This window comes from Sus scrofa, chromosome 8, assembly GCF_054392235.1.
Source record: "Sus scrofa isolate SSC_HxYL_T2T_F1_AM1 chromosome 8, Sscrofa_HxYL_maternal_Yorkshire_Landrace_v2.0, whole genome shotgun sequence".
Classification (NCBI taxonomy): domain Eukaryota; kingdom Metazoa; phylum Chordata; class Mammalia; order Artiodactyla; family Suidae; genus Sus; species Sus scrofa.
Window position 1 is genome coordinate 11736226 of NC_139390.1, and position 14579 is coordinate 11750804.

Consider the following 14579-nt stretch of genomic DNA (forward strand, 5'->3'; position numbering starts at 1 on the left):
AGACGTTAACGCAACTGCAACTGCACGGGGGGAGGGCAGTTGGAAAGATCATCCTGAGAATATTTCCCCTTTTACGCATTTCCAGAATTAACGGTTTAAAACAAATTAGAAATAGATTACACAGAGTACCTTTGGTCAAACAGAAAAGCAATTACATGATGGGAAATTGTAATAATCCATCACAGGCATCCGCTTCCAAATCCCGATGCTGCTGGCAGTGTCTGTGGGCATCAGCCGTGGATGCTGGCCTCCAGAGATGGCCCTTGGCTTTGAAATGCCCAAGATAAGAGCAGTCACCATGGAGGAGGTGATGGGAGAGGGGACCCAGGTTCCCAGTGACAACTGAGAAGTACCTGTCTTTGGTTGAGTGCCCATGTCTTGAGCTGGATCTGGACTTGAGTGCATTCTTACATAATGTAATTTTATTTCTGGGCTACATCTTTGCAAGGAGGGATGGCCCATTCATATCTGATGGATAAGGAAGTAGAGAAGTTATACCAGAGCCTCACACAAGGAAGCAATACAGGCGCACGAGTAAGAACTTGTGAGCTAGGATCTGAACGCTGCTCATCAGACACTGACTCCACAGCCCCTTTCCTGCCCTGCCACCAATGCCCGCATCGTCTGTAAGAGACGATTTCATTGGTTGAGATCAGCATATGCTTGATACCTGGTACACAGTAGGTATTGAATCAGCATTTGTTGTTACTGCCATTTTCCTAGAGAAAATTAAAGAAGAAATAAACATCTCATCTATTGATGGTACACACACACACACACACACTCACTTCTTGTGCTTTGTCAACAGAAAAGAGCAGCACATGCCTTTTGCTCTTATTCAGCACTGTGACAGCAGAACATTTGATTTACTAACTAGGAACCCAAAAATGAAGTCCTCATTGATTTTCATGTATATATATGTATATATGGAAGCTCCACAAACGATGGGATAGTCAAATGACTAACTTGGGTCTAAAATTCTAAATATCATCACTGACCTTCCTCTGTGCTGTGGATGTACTCATTTTTAAATATATATATATATATTTTTTTTTTGCTTTTTAGGACTGTATCCGTGGCCTATGGAGGTTCCCAGGCTAGGGGTCAAATCAGAGTTGCAGCTGCTGGCCTACGCCACAGTCCCAGCAAGGTGGGATCCGAGCCGCGTCTGCGACCTACAGCACAGCTCACGGCAACGCCACATCCTTAACCCACTAAGCAAAGCCAGGGATCGAACCCACATGCTCATGGATCCAGCCAGGTTTGTAACCACTGAGCCATGAAGGGAACTCCCTAAAAAGCTTTTCATTTTGAAATAACTGGAGGTTCACATGCCGTCGTAAGAAAATTATACAGAGAATTCGCGAACATTCTTCCCTCCGTTTTCCCCAGGATTCTCATCTTGTAGTAACTATGACAACCAGGGAGCTGGGTGGGCATTGATGCTGTAGCCCCGCCTTCTTCTGAGCTCACCACGTGCATCTACATTTGTAGGTATGCGTTCAGTTTTAGACAATTTTATCACATGGGTATTTTTGTGTTTGGGGGTATGATAAGTACTCCGTATACCTTTAATAAAAGTCAAAAAGTCCCAAACAAGGATGAGCCTATTACGATCATAGGTAGAGTAGCTCAAGTGATTCACGGAAGATATTTTCTGTGCCAGGTACTTTCATAAGACAAAAATTATTAGACGTGAAAAGAAAGAAAACATGGCTCCCGCTGTTCAGGCACTTGTGGTCTCGTGGGAAAGGCGGGGTGTAGATAATTCCAGGACCCAAGGAGGGCAAAGTAAAAGCAGCCTTTCGATTGCAGTTGACCCTTGAACAATGTGGGGGTTAGGGGTGCCAACCCCCAGTGCGGTCGAAAATTCGCATGTAACTCTACAGTCGGCCCTCTGTCTACGCAGTTCTGCACCAGTGGTTCCAACCAACCGCGAATCGTGTAGTCCAGCAACGTGAAAAAATTCGCTTATGTATGATGGACCCACGCAGTCCAATCCCGTGCTCTTGAGCAACAAGGGTCAATTTTAGTTGCAAAAACAATCAAGAGGAATAAAATTCTATATTTGGGTGGTTATTATGTTGGCCTTGATTCCAAAGTCACCTAAACGCTTAGCACTATATATTTCTTAATATATTAATAGCGCTCATGCAACACAGGTTGAACATTTTAAAATATGAGCTCTAATGATCTATCAAGACGGTGTCTGTGTACCTTTTTCCATTGCAACAATTTAATTCAATATGGTAAAACATAAAAATAAATCAATGCCTGACTTGATCTCTCCATACGTAGATCTCCCCATTTCTTTATTAGAAGATTGCTTAGGATTCCGTAATATATCTGAGATAACGTTTGTATATCTGCCTGTGCTTGATTAAACAAAGATGATTATCAGATGAGGAGGGACTATTTGGCATATTGACAGGTGCTTGCTAAGCTTTTATAAATAATAATAATAATAAGAAGAAGGAGGTTTCCTACCCACATGAAGCTAGAGGAAGAGTGTTTTCTAACCGAAGAGCATCATGTCTGCACACCTGACACACTCCTCCCCGTAAAGAGAGGGGTGTGCTTAACAAGAGGTGTGTCTGCATGTTGGAACTCCTCATCTGCAAATGAATCTAAATGCATTTTTTCTTTGTTGCTAAACCCAGCCCACCTTATTCTGTTTTTTTTTTTTTTTTTTTTTTTTGTCTTTTTGCTATTTCTTTGGGCCACTCTCGCGGCATATGGAGGTTCCCAGGCTAGGGGTCGAATCGGAGATGTAGCCGCTGGCCTACACCAGAGCCACAGCAACGTGGGATCCGAGCCGCGTCTGCAACCTACACCACAGCTCACGGCAACGCCGGATCGTTAACCCACTGAGCAAGGGCAGGGACCGAACCCGCAACCTCATGGTTCCTAGTCGGATTCGTTAACCACTGCGCCACGACGGGAACTCCCAGCCCACCTTATTCTGGAGTGTCCCCAACTCAATGTCCAAGAGCTACGTGAAAGTCCTGGCAGATGGCGAGGTGGGAGAATAAGACAGGATGGCAGGGTGTTTTCTTTTGCTTTGCTCCATCTCCATATCGCTTGAGAGTGGAGAGTGAGTCCAGCTGCGTTTTTCTGGGAAGAATCTGACATACCTAAAGGCAAAGTCTCTACGCCAGGGTCACAGTGCCCACTGGTGACCGACCCTGGGTCAGAGCAGGTGGCCTCGTGTGTCCCTGTTTGTACAAGTCACCGGGGCCGGTGCAGTGGGGGCTTCACAAAGGAGGGCACTCCATCAACCAGTGAGTGTCATTCACCATCCCTAAGGACACACAGGGCACACTGCTAAGTGCCAGAAACCAGAAAGGCAAACAGTTCTACCTTTGAGAATTAGACAGTCTAACTGAGAAGCCAGAAGTGAGAGGCATGTCAAGAGTGATCTAAGAATGACATGATGCCTGATTGTATAAAAGCATAGGGTCTAAGCCATAAACACTGTAAGAAAACCAGAAAGAACGGAGGAGCATGAGAGCCAAGGCAAGGAAGGATGCTTGGATGCGGGGTGTGTATTTAGCGTTGAGGGTGTGGAGGGATCCGGGTGCCAGATGGATAGGCAAGAACAGAGACCTGCCTTTGGTCTTGGAATTTGCTAAGCTGAGCTTTGTTTCTTGGCCTTTCTCTTACTAGCAGGGAGGGAGAATGTTCCATGACCTCACAGAGACTCAGGTTCATTTGCAAGTGGGGACAGGATAATGCATATGTTGATAGGGTCCTGGTGAGGTTTGCATGTTTTAATACTTATGAAGCGCTTGGCATAATCACTAAACTCAGGAGGAAGGCAGCCACTGGGGTGCGGGGGTTGGGGAAGAGGAAGGGAGGCAGGATGGACAGAGGTCAGGGGTGACCTAAAGTGGGGCAGCACAGCTGAACTTTCCCACGCTGCGAAGGGTCTCCCGAGCTCACCTAACTAAATCACAACAAGAGAGCAGATGTGCATACAAGATGTTAACAAGTTAGAAATGATTCAGGACCAACAAAACAGAATGGGGAAAAAGCACTGAAGAGCATGGGTAAGCACTGCAAGGACAAATGGCAAGAAAGGATGCCTGAAGTGGGCGGGAAAGGTGACCCAAGCTGAGTGACACTCGCCGGGGAGAGACCAGGATTGCAATCCCCGTGCCCCAGGTTCAGCGCTTCAACTCAGCAGCTTGGCCATGCCGGCCCCTATTAGGTAAGACCCTTCCTTGGAAAAGATCTGCGAGCTTACTAACCTGAGGTTCTAGTTGATTCCACGTGGCTCCACAACATATTTTGGTTTTAGATCAAATATCTTGTTCCTTATAATTACAGGGCTCAACCAGAGTTTTTTGTTCTGACAAATACAAAACCAGATGGCATGCCAGGAAAATGAAGAGAAACTGGATCCGTCCAGTCAAACCAGAGCATGCACTCTAATTTCATATGAGCCACGTAAATAAATTTAATAAATAATATTTCATATTCTACTTGTCCTATTACCGAAACACTGGGACATGGCTGGACATATTTTCACCATGTTTGGCAGATATATTTGGGACTGTCTGGATTAGAAGAGGGATCTCTGTAAAATTTCCATGGAGGGGTCTGGGAAATGCCTCAACGGTAGAGACAGCCATTCCCCACAGCATCTGAAATAATGATGGACCAGCGGTGGACAGAGAAGGCCAGCGGTGATTGGGGACTGAGCTCCAAAATGGTGATTTTGGAGGTCAGTCCCACATCGGAAGTCCCCGGGGCAGGGTGGCACAGCCTGCCACACAATGACACAGGAGTCCAGGGAGCGCGTCTCGATTCTATAGATTCTAAATCGCTGTGGGGTTCAGTTAAGGACGAATTGCTGGGGCATCGATCTTCTCCATAGGGACCCAGAAAAAGTCAACTCAAGAGTTCACATTTGTTGAGCAATTATTTTGTGCCAGGCCTGCTGGTCAATTCTTTTCTTTTTCACCAGCTGTACTGAGGTGTAATTGACATACAACAAATGGAACACGTTATTGATTCGGGGGTATTCTTACTCCCACTGGGTTCTCAAGTGTCCAGTGTACGTGTGTCTTAAATATGTGGTGGTGGGTCAAGTCTAATGTTGGGCCCTGCTGGGGTTTTGGGGGTCCAGGGGGGCTCCTTGTCCTGGGCTTTAGGTTTCTAAGTGGAGGAAGGATCACTTAAGGTCCTGGGTCTTTCTCGGGCCCCCTTCTCCCTCTGTGTCAGGAGATGCAGAGTGAGTGCTTGGGTAAATTCTGCAGGAGCCACTGAGAAAATCCAGCCTGGCCCCATCCTCTTGTTAAAGGACCCATGCTCTGCTCCTCCTGGCCCCATGGCTGCCAGGGCAGGGCTGGCATGGGGGATGGATGCAAGGATAAAGGAACGTTCTCCCTGTCCACATGGGACAGCAAAGTGTGGCTTTTCTGGGGTCTTGGAGAGGAAAGCTCCTTTGAGGCATGAGCCTAAGGTCCCATTTTCTAATCTAGCCTTTCTCTTTGTAAAGATATATTTTTTTCTTTTTGAGAACGTTTTACTGTACGTCAAAGTGATTCAGTGATACATGTGCACATCCATTCTCTTCCAGATTCTTTTCCCACATAGAGGATCACAGAACACTGGGTAGCATTCCCTGTGCCCTCCAGCAGGTCCCCATTGGCCAATCATTCCATTTACCTCAGTGTCCATATGCCAGTCCCAAACCCCAAGAACATTTTTTATTTCTATCTGCTCGAGTGCTCTTATTTTCAAACAACGATAGGGCTAAAGCTTGTGGTTGATTAGGCTTTCCCAAGTCTCCGTGATAAGAAACCCAAGAACCATAAAACATCATCTCTGAGTTTATCACCCAGCTGTGATAAACATACACACCCACCATGCAGAAAATTAAAAAAATACGAAATACAAAACTGCATCTTTTCAAGGCCTTGCAAAAATGCAATAATTGGTACTCAGGGGATTTTTTTTTTAACCTCAGAGTTCCATCCTTTTCACCCATGTGGTCAAGACCTGAGAAATAAGACAAAAATAAAACAATCTCAGTGGAGGGACTGTGGATGAATGATCCTTTTAATTGTTGAGATCACGACATTGGAGAGTAAAGGGAGGGAATAACAGAGCGAGGGAAGGAAGGGAAGAGGGTGGGAAGAAGGGAAGGAGGAGGAGGGTGGGGAACTTGAGGCTGAAAGGCGACAGTAAGGGTGCCTTGCGACAACAGTGCGCGCTGAAGCTTCTCAAGCATTTGCTACAACCAAGCACGAATCTTCCACCTTTACTTACTCATCGGATCCGCACAACAACAACACTACAAGGTTAAGGTCAATTCGATTGTATTTTCACGTCCCTTTCCAAGACGAGGCCAACAGAAGTTGAGTGACCTCTCTGCTGTCACGTGACCTGCAAGGGGCAGGACGTGAATGTCCCCGGGCTGCCTTCAGCCCTGTGCGCCTAACCTTTACAGCGTGCAGCCACCGAGAGTGGGTGGGCAGGGAAGGAAGTGGGACATGGGGGAGGGGCCTGAGAATGTTCCAGAAGGAGGAGCTGATGGGAAGAAAGCCTCAGAGGTGGGGGCAGCGGAAGACCTTCCCCAGAATGCCTGCCCACCAGCCTGACCAGAGTGGAGGCTCAGTGCAGGGAGCGAGGGAGGGAGGAACGGACTGGCCCTCTGCTGCTTTTTCTTTCTGTCCCTTAATCAAAGCTGATCTTAACATTCACCTTCCTCTAGGCTCAGTGGAGGGGAAGCAGGAAAACACAATCTGCTCCTGGTTTATCTTTCTTTCTTCTAAAACATTGAATTATTGTCGATTTACAATGTTGTATTGGTGTGATGTGTATCGCAAAATGATTCAATACACACACACGTATTTTTTTTCAGATTCTTTTCCCTTAGAGATTATTGAAAAATATTGATGGAGGAGTTCCCATCGTGGCTCAGCACCAACGAATCCGACTAGGAACCATGAGGTTGCGGGTTCAATCCCTGGCCTCGGTCAATGGGTTAAGGATCCGGTGTTGCCGTGAGCTGTGGTGTAGGTTGCAGACGTGGCTCAGATCTGACGGTGGCTGTGGCTCTGGCGGAGGCTGGCAACAACAGCTCCAATTTGACCCCTAGCCCAGGAACCTCCATGTGCATCAGGTGCAGCCCTAAAAGGACAAAAGACCAAAAAAAAAAAATATTGCGTCGAGTTCCCTGGGTTGTACAGTAGGTTCCTGTTGATCATCTATTTTATACACTGTACTGTGTATGAGTTCATCCCAAATTCCTAATTTACACCCGCCTTTTCCCCCTTGATAGCTATACGTTTGTTTTCTGTGCTTTCGGGTTACCAAACTGCATTTAAACATCACCTCTGGGAATGAATGCAATACTTGTTTTCTTAAAACTTGATGATGGAAGCAACGAAAACAGCCACCATTTACAGGATCCCTACGACATGCCGGGAACGGCACGCCTCTCGTTTGCTGCTCGCAAAGATCCCCCGCCACGGCGGTGTCTCCAGCAAAGAGGCAGGAAAGCAGGCTCCGAGAGGCTAAGGAGCATGGCCAGGGCCACACAGCAAGTAAGTACAGAAGTAGGGACTGGAATCCCGGCCTCTCCTCCAAAAGCCACGCTCTCCTCCATGGCTGAATACTTAACCTTTCTCCACCATTTCAACAAGTGGCAGAGGATACAGAATTGGAAGAAGGACGCATGCAAATAAAAACAACACCAGAGACCCTCCTGCCACCCAACATATCTGCATCCTTCTACCTTATGCTTTAGAATCAGCGGTCCCTGACCATGATACAGCCCAAAGGGGACAGAAACATCCTCACGCAATCCAACTAAATGAAACTTGGGAACATACCATTCAGATGAAAAGTCAGGAGTTCCCATCATGGCACAGCGGAAACGCACCCGAGTAGGAACCATGGGGTTGTGGGTTCCATCCCTAGTGGGTTTGAGCCAATCACGTGAGTCCTTTAAAGGCAGAGAATTTTCTCTGGCTGGTCATAGAAGAGAAAAAAGCTGAGAGTGGCGTTCCCATTGTGGCTCAGCAGCTTAAGGACCCAATGGTGTCTGGGAGGACACAGGTTCAACCCCTGGCCTCACTGAGGGGGTTAAGGATCTGGCGTTGCTGCCAGCTGTGGCATAGGTCTCAGTTATGGTTTGGATCTGGCATTGCTGTGGCTGTGACTGTGGAGTAGGCCAGCAGCTGCAGCTCCAATGTGACCCCTGGCTTGGGAAACTCCATGTGCTATGGATGCAGCCCTAAAAAGACAAAAAAAAAAAAAAAATGTTGAGAGCTGTCATTGGCCAACAGTGAGCAAGAAAATGGTGACCATGGTTCTAAAACCACAAGAAATTGAATTCTTCTAACAACCTGAAGGAGCTTGGAGCCAAACCCAGCAGATGCCCTGACTTGGCCTTGGGAGAATCCAAGCTGAGTCCATCTGGATGTCTGCCTTACAAAACCAGGACATAATACATGAGTGTTGTATTAAACCACTGTTTCCTGTAATTTGTTATACAGCAATAAAAATGAATATAAGAATTTCACTGTGATAATGTGAATTGTTGAAATGCGCTCTATTCCTCATTTTAATAAAATGTATGCATCCCAGTTCTGCAAACTTGAGAACTGGGGAAATCTTTCCTACTTTCAGCGGCATTACATTTAATCATTCAGAGACGAGATAGATGCCTATTTATAAATGAAGATTTACAGGAATATGCAGACTGATTGATTTTCCAGACAAGTACGTGTCTTTTTAAAAAAAGTTTTAATGTCACTTTCAACATTGCTCATCAGCATGTTTATTTTATATAGGCGGAGAGAAGACAATTGTGTAAGAGAGTTGATGGGATTTGAGTCTTAAATAAGTAAAAAGTTTTTGTTCCCACATTGCCACGTTTTCAATCTGTCAGAACAAAAGTAAAGCTTTAGAAACAACTCAGAAAGTAACTACAAAAAGAAAAAGATCCCAGTTTAGGTTCTGCCAGCCCTGAAAAGCAGGCTATTTCATCTCTCTGAGGATGAGCTTAAGAGATGGGAAAGGAGTAGAAGGATGCCTGTAGAAGGAAGGGAAGGACCCGGATCTGCCAGCTGGCGCCTCCCTCACTGACCAGTGGGAGCTCTGCCTCCTCAGTGACCGTTGAGCCTCATCACAAAATGGCTGTGATGTCTTTTTGCAAAGCACCAGGAATAATGACAACTAATGGAAGGTACTCAGTAAATGTTCATTCCTGCCCCTCTGGACTATCCAGTGGTTAGTGCTTTCCCACTCCTGATGTTTCCTTCCTCTGACAGCAGCTCAAGTCACTTAAGACTCTGGATGTGATCAACTCATCTTCTCCTTTCCTCCTTCAATAGGTCAGCTGGTCTTCCAGGGGCAAACTCAGCTTCCATACGTCCAGCCTTGCTGCACCCAATTCTGGGGCTCCAAAATGAGGGGCCCACCTGGAAAACATATCTCAGGTCACATCTTCCAAACTAGCCTTTTAATCTCAAAGGTGATACTTCAGCCTGTTCTCAAATGCTTAAATTTCCTACTTGTTCAGAAACGGAGTGCTCTTCTGAACTCCTGGTAACATGCCCCCAACACTAAACTCATCTCTGTTTTATTTTGAGGTATATGATGGGCCTCCTAAAAGTGGACCCTGTGACGCTAGGCCACGCCCCTTAGCGGATGTCCTTTGTTATGTACAAATCTCTCTAACCAATTACACTAAACAGGTTTTTCTGCCTGACAAACTCACCCAACCCGGGAGCTCAGTTCCAGAGAGAAAAGAAAAGTAAACCTCAATAAATGTTTACAGGGTCCAGAAGATAATAATACTTCCCTTTAAACAATCTATTACAGAACCAACAATGTGTTTCTCTCCAAATATATTTCTAATTTGGAAAATTCCACTTGGAGATAACTGTACAGCTGGAAAATCTCTCACAGGCCTACTTCCTGCCTTAATCCTAATACTGTGTTTTCCCCCGAGAGCTGAACTTGATTTCAAGTATAAACTAACACAAGTGGAAACGAGTCCAACTAGGAACCATGAGGTCATGGGTTCGATCCCTGGCCTTGCTCAGTGGGTTAAGGATCTGGTGTTGCTGTGAGCTGTGGTGTAGGTCGCAGACATGGCTCAGATCCTGCACTGCTGTGGCTGTGGTATAGGCCGGCGGCTACAGCTCTGATTCGACCCCTAGCCTGGGAAACCTTCATATGCTGCAGGTGCAGCCCTAAAAGACCAAAAAAAAAAAAAAAAAAATGACTAACACAGGCTAAAAAGGTAGGTGATGTGCAAAACAAAACAAAACAAAACAAAAAAGAAAAAAAGAAACTGAATTTGGGGGGCATTAGGTCACCTGAGCCCTAGAACGAGTTCTGCCCCTGATGAGACAAGGGACCTTGATTGAATTTCTTGACATCAGTTATAAACTTCAATCCACTAACCTGTGAAAGGAGTTGGTTGGACTGTAATCTCCAAAGTTCTTTCCAGCTCAAAAATTTTGTCCTCCGAAGGGCCCATTAACAAAACACATAGGAGTAGAATTCACCAGAAAGATGGGGAAGGGTCTCCCCAGAAGAGAGTGGGTACCACTGCCATGGGAGAATGTCCACGTTAGGGAGATGCTACGATGGAAAAGAGTAGAACCGTGGCTGAGTGCGTTCATATTAGCTGCCAACCCCAAATCTCGGTGGTTTAGCACAGCAGAAACTTGCTTCTTGCTCAGTGACTCCGACAGGAAAGTTGGGCAGTGATTTGAGGACCTTGACTCTTGTGTTATGGCCCCATCACCCTCAGGGTCTCTAGCCCATCAATTCCATCCAATGCCAATATACAGTGAAGAAGGCACACCTGCTTCTTACCCTCAACTGGAAAGCAACACACATCACTTCTCTCACTACTGGCACACGGCCTCGCCTAGATGTGAAAGGGCAAGAAAGCAGGTAAGGAATTCTAGTTCCTGGCGAGGCATCCACTTAGCAGCAATAATTCTCTTCCATGGAAAATGAGAATCAATCTTTGGAGAACAATAGCCACATCTTTCAGAGTTAATGTGATGTGCTCTTCACAGATATAAACTTTCTATTTTCGATGGCAACTTCCCCACGAGCCACTAATTTCTGCTTTATCTGGTTTTCATTATGTGACACCAGTGTGCCAAATAAAATAGCGTCATTCATGACTAAAATCAAGCTCAACTCAGCTGAAATTTAGGGCAAGTTTTGCTCTGTGTACCTTTTTGTTTTCAATACGTGCAAGCAGAAGTGCAAGCAGAAATACAAGCCAGATGCCTGTGAGAAGAGAAAACGTGACCGCTGTTATTTCTGTCCAACTGCAATAAGAATGAACACATGAAGAATGGCTGGATTCAGGTAGAATTCAACTCATCAAGAATATTCTACAAAATATGTATATATTCCTTGATTGCCCATTCATCATATTTTGGCTTATTGAGCTGCTGACAGAGTTACATTTCTTATTTTGTCAGGGGAAAAAAAAAACCACCCTTTGAAAAAGTGTAGTGTTATTACCCAAGGTAGCTGAATCTTGATTTTAAATTTGCTCTCTTAGGCAAAGAAAAGTGTAAATTGAGTAAATGCAGGTTTACACCCAGTAGAGATGGTTGGACGTTTGGGTTTTGGACTTGATAACATCTCTGCCACACACTCTCATCTCTAATTGAGAAAAACTTATTAAAAATGTAATTTCAGACCTCTAGGCCAACAACAGGTATTAACTACAAAAAAGGTCAGGAAATGCTTTCTCTCAAGGGCCAAGCAGGAAATACTTGAGGTTTCATGGACCATGTAGTTTCTGTCCCAACTCCTCAACTTTGCCTTCATAGCAGAAAAGCAAAGAGTAGCCATCGATGATATGTAAACAAATGGATATGGCTGTGTTGCAATAAAATTTTATTTACAAACAAGATGACAAACTAGATATGACCCATAGGCTATAGTTTACTGATCCCTAAACTAGAGGCAAGATTAAGAAAACCCACAATGGAAAATTTCCTTACCCATGGCTGGGAGAGGACCCCAGGTCTCTTCTTCTGTTTTGGAGCTAGCTCTTCTAGGTTTATTTGGAACTTCCTGTATACACTAGGTAACATTTATCCATCAACGGATGAATGGATAAAGAAGATGTGGTGTATCTATGAAGTGGAATACTACTCAGCCATAAAAAAGAATGGAGTTTTGCTATTTGTAGCAACATGGATGAACTTGGAGAGCATTATGTTAAGTGAAACAAGTCAGAGAAAAACAAATACTGTATGATATCACTTATATGTGGAATCTAAAAAATAAAACAAACCAGCGACTATAATAAAATGGGGAGTTCTTACTGTGGTACTGTGGGTTAGGAATCTTACTATAGCAGCTTATGTCACTGCAGAGGCATGGGTTCAATCCCTGGCCCACAGGCAGCGAGTTAAAGGATCCAGTGTTACCACAGCTGTGGAGTAGGTCATAGCTGCAGTTTAGATTTGATCCCTGGCCTGAGAACTTCCATATGCCATGGGTGCAGCCATAAACAAAACAAAACAAAACAAAAACAAAAACAGAACAGAACAAAAAACAAAAGGAGGCAGACTCATAGATATAGAGGAAAAACTAATGGTTCCCAGTGGCGAGAGGGAAGTGAGGAGAGGTGGTATAGGGGAAGGGGATTAAATGGTACAAACTGTTCTGTATAAAATAAGCTACAAGGATATACTGTACAACATGAGGCATATAGCCAATATTTTATAACTATAAATGGAGTGTAACCTTTACACATTGTGGATCGCTATGCTATACATCTGTGACTTCTGCAATATTGTTCAGAAACCATATTTCAACAATTAAGATTAAAATTAAAAAGTAAGGGAGTTCCCTGGTGGTCAAGGGGTTAGGATCCACCACTTTTACCCTTTGTGGCCCAGGTGCAATCCCTGGTCTGGGAACTAAAACCCCACATTAAGCTGCTGCATACTGTAGCCGAAAATAAATAATATAATATAATAATATAATGTAATACAATGTTTCTATTGTAAACTGGTGATGAAGGGGAAGGATATTTACCAGCTGCTAATGATCAAAGTCTGAGACCTAGGAGACCAACCTCTAATTTTGGTTGTGTCAGCAAGGAGGATGTGATCTCGCCTGCTTTTACCTGCAATAGCCCTTTGTTTCTGCTTCCCTAAAATGAGGGAGTTGGGTGAGATTACCTCAAACATCCTTTACACGCCTCAAGTTTTTTTTAGACTGGAAAGCTAACTGTGCTGGAGAAAACTTCGACTCTGTCTGGGAGGGCACAGCCCTGTGGCTGGCTAAGGATGCCATCTTGGACGAGTTATTTCAATGCTCTGAGGCTGAGATTTCCTCCACTGTTTGAGAACCTGACACAGATGATCTGAAAAGATGAAGTGACGTAAAGTAAGGGAAGGTAAGTGGCAGAGCCCACAGCAGATCTCATGTTCTGATGTGAGCTGAACCTAAATGTGGATTTCATGACTCATCTGAAGACACTTTCTTCACTTCCATTATCCTAATATCACCGTCAACGCTACCCTATCCCCTTAGAGTCTGGAAGCATTCTCCAGCAAGGGATCAACCAAGCCAAGTAAAAGCAAGTCCACAAAGAGGAATGTAGCAGATCAAGGCTAATCACAAGGTCTCGAGGATGTAGCTCCCATGGCACAGGATGCTCTGCCCAAGGAGTGGCCATGAACTTGGGAGTCCCCGACCCCTTCACTAGATGCTCAGAGAACTAGAGTCTCACTTCTTCCTTCCTTGTGGCTGTTCCTTTATCAGAGCCAAAGCCAAGAACCCACATCCCAAGAGAGGGCTGCAGAAGGCCCAGTTAGGGTGAACGTGTATTACTTCCATCACACCACTCATCTTGCTGGCATCTGAGGGCCTTTCTCCTTACTGTACCTTCCCTGCCTTGCTTGGCAGTTGGCTTCCCACTTCTCCTTCTCACTGATGCAGAGGCTGGGGCCCCACAGGCTTAAATAACAGCAAAAACAAAACATGTGGGGGAGGACCGTGTGATTCCACAGATCATGCTCTCGTGCTTAGGCAACCATCTCAACAGAAGATTAGGATTTGGCGGTAGATGTGACCAAGTGAAGCAGGACTTCTCCGTGAACCTGAAAATCAGAGTCCACTCCCCCAAACCGTGGGGGTCTCAGAAGACCTGGAGAAGGTAGGAAGACAATCAGGATTTGAGGCAGGAGTACCAGATTGTTCTTGACCTTGGAACAGAGCCTCTCTCACAGCAGGCAAACTCTACATGTTTTTTTGGGGGGGGTAGTTTTTTTTTTTTTAATTAAAGTATAATTGATTTACAGAGTTGTCCCAATTTTTGCTGTACAGCAAAATGACCCAGTCATACACATGCACACATATGTATATATACATATTCCCGTTCTTACATTATCTTCCCTCATGGTCTACTTCAAGAGACTGAATATAGTTCCCTGGGCTGTACAGCAGGACCTCATGGCTTATCCATTCTAAATGTGATAGTTTGCATCTACCAACCCCAAAGTCTGAATGAATCAAGAAAGAATTGGTTTATATTTAGGTTGTCAGTGCTGCACTGGTGCGTG

The 14579-nt window shown here is 45.0% G+C and overlaps 1 protein-coding gene and 2 long non-coding RNA genes across 29 annotated transcripts in view; 1 reads left to right on the plus strand and 2 right to left on the minus strand.

Moving 5' to 3' along the window:
- Positions 1-14579, minus strand: part of LDB2 (LIM domain binding 2) — a 397713-nt gene that overhangs the window by 160225 nt on the left and 222909 nt on the right. The window lies entirely within an intron of this gene.
- LOC146400318 (uncharacterized) lies at positions 3975-8528 on the plus strand. Its single transcript, XR_014812179.1, has 2 exons — positions 3975-4210; positions 6872-8528. It is a non-coding gene; the product is annotated as an uncharacterized LOC146400318 (long non-coding RNA).
- LOC146400319 (uncharacterized) lies at positions 8746-14362 on the minus strand. The gene is made up of 2 exons (XR_014812178.1): positions 10429-14362; positions 8746-9437 (listed from the first exon to the last, which is right to left on the minus strand). It is a non-coding gene; the product is annotated as an uncharacterized LOC146400319 (long non-coding RNA).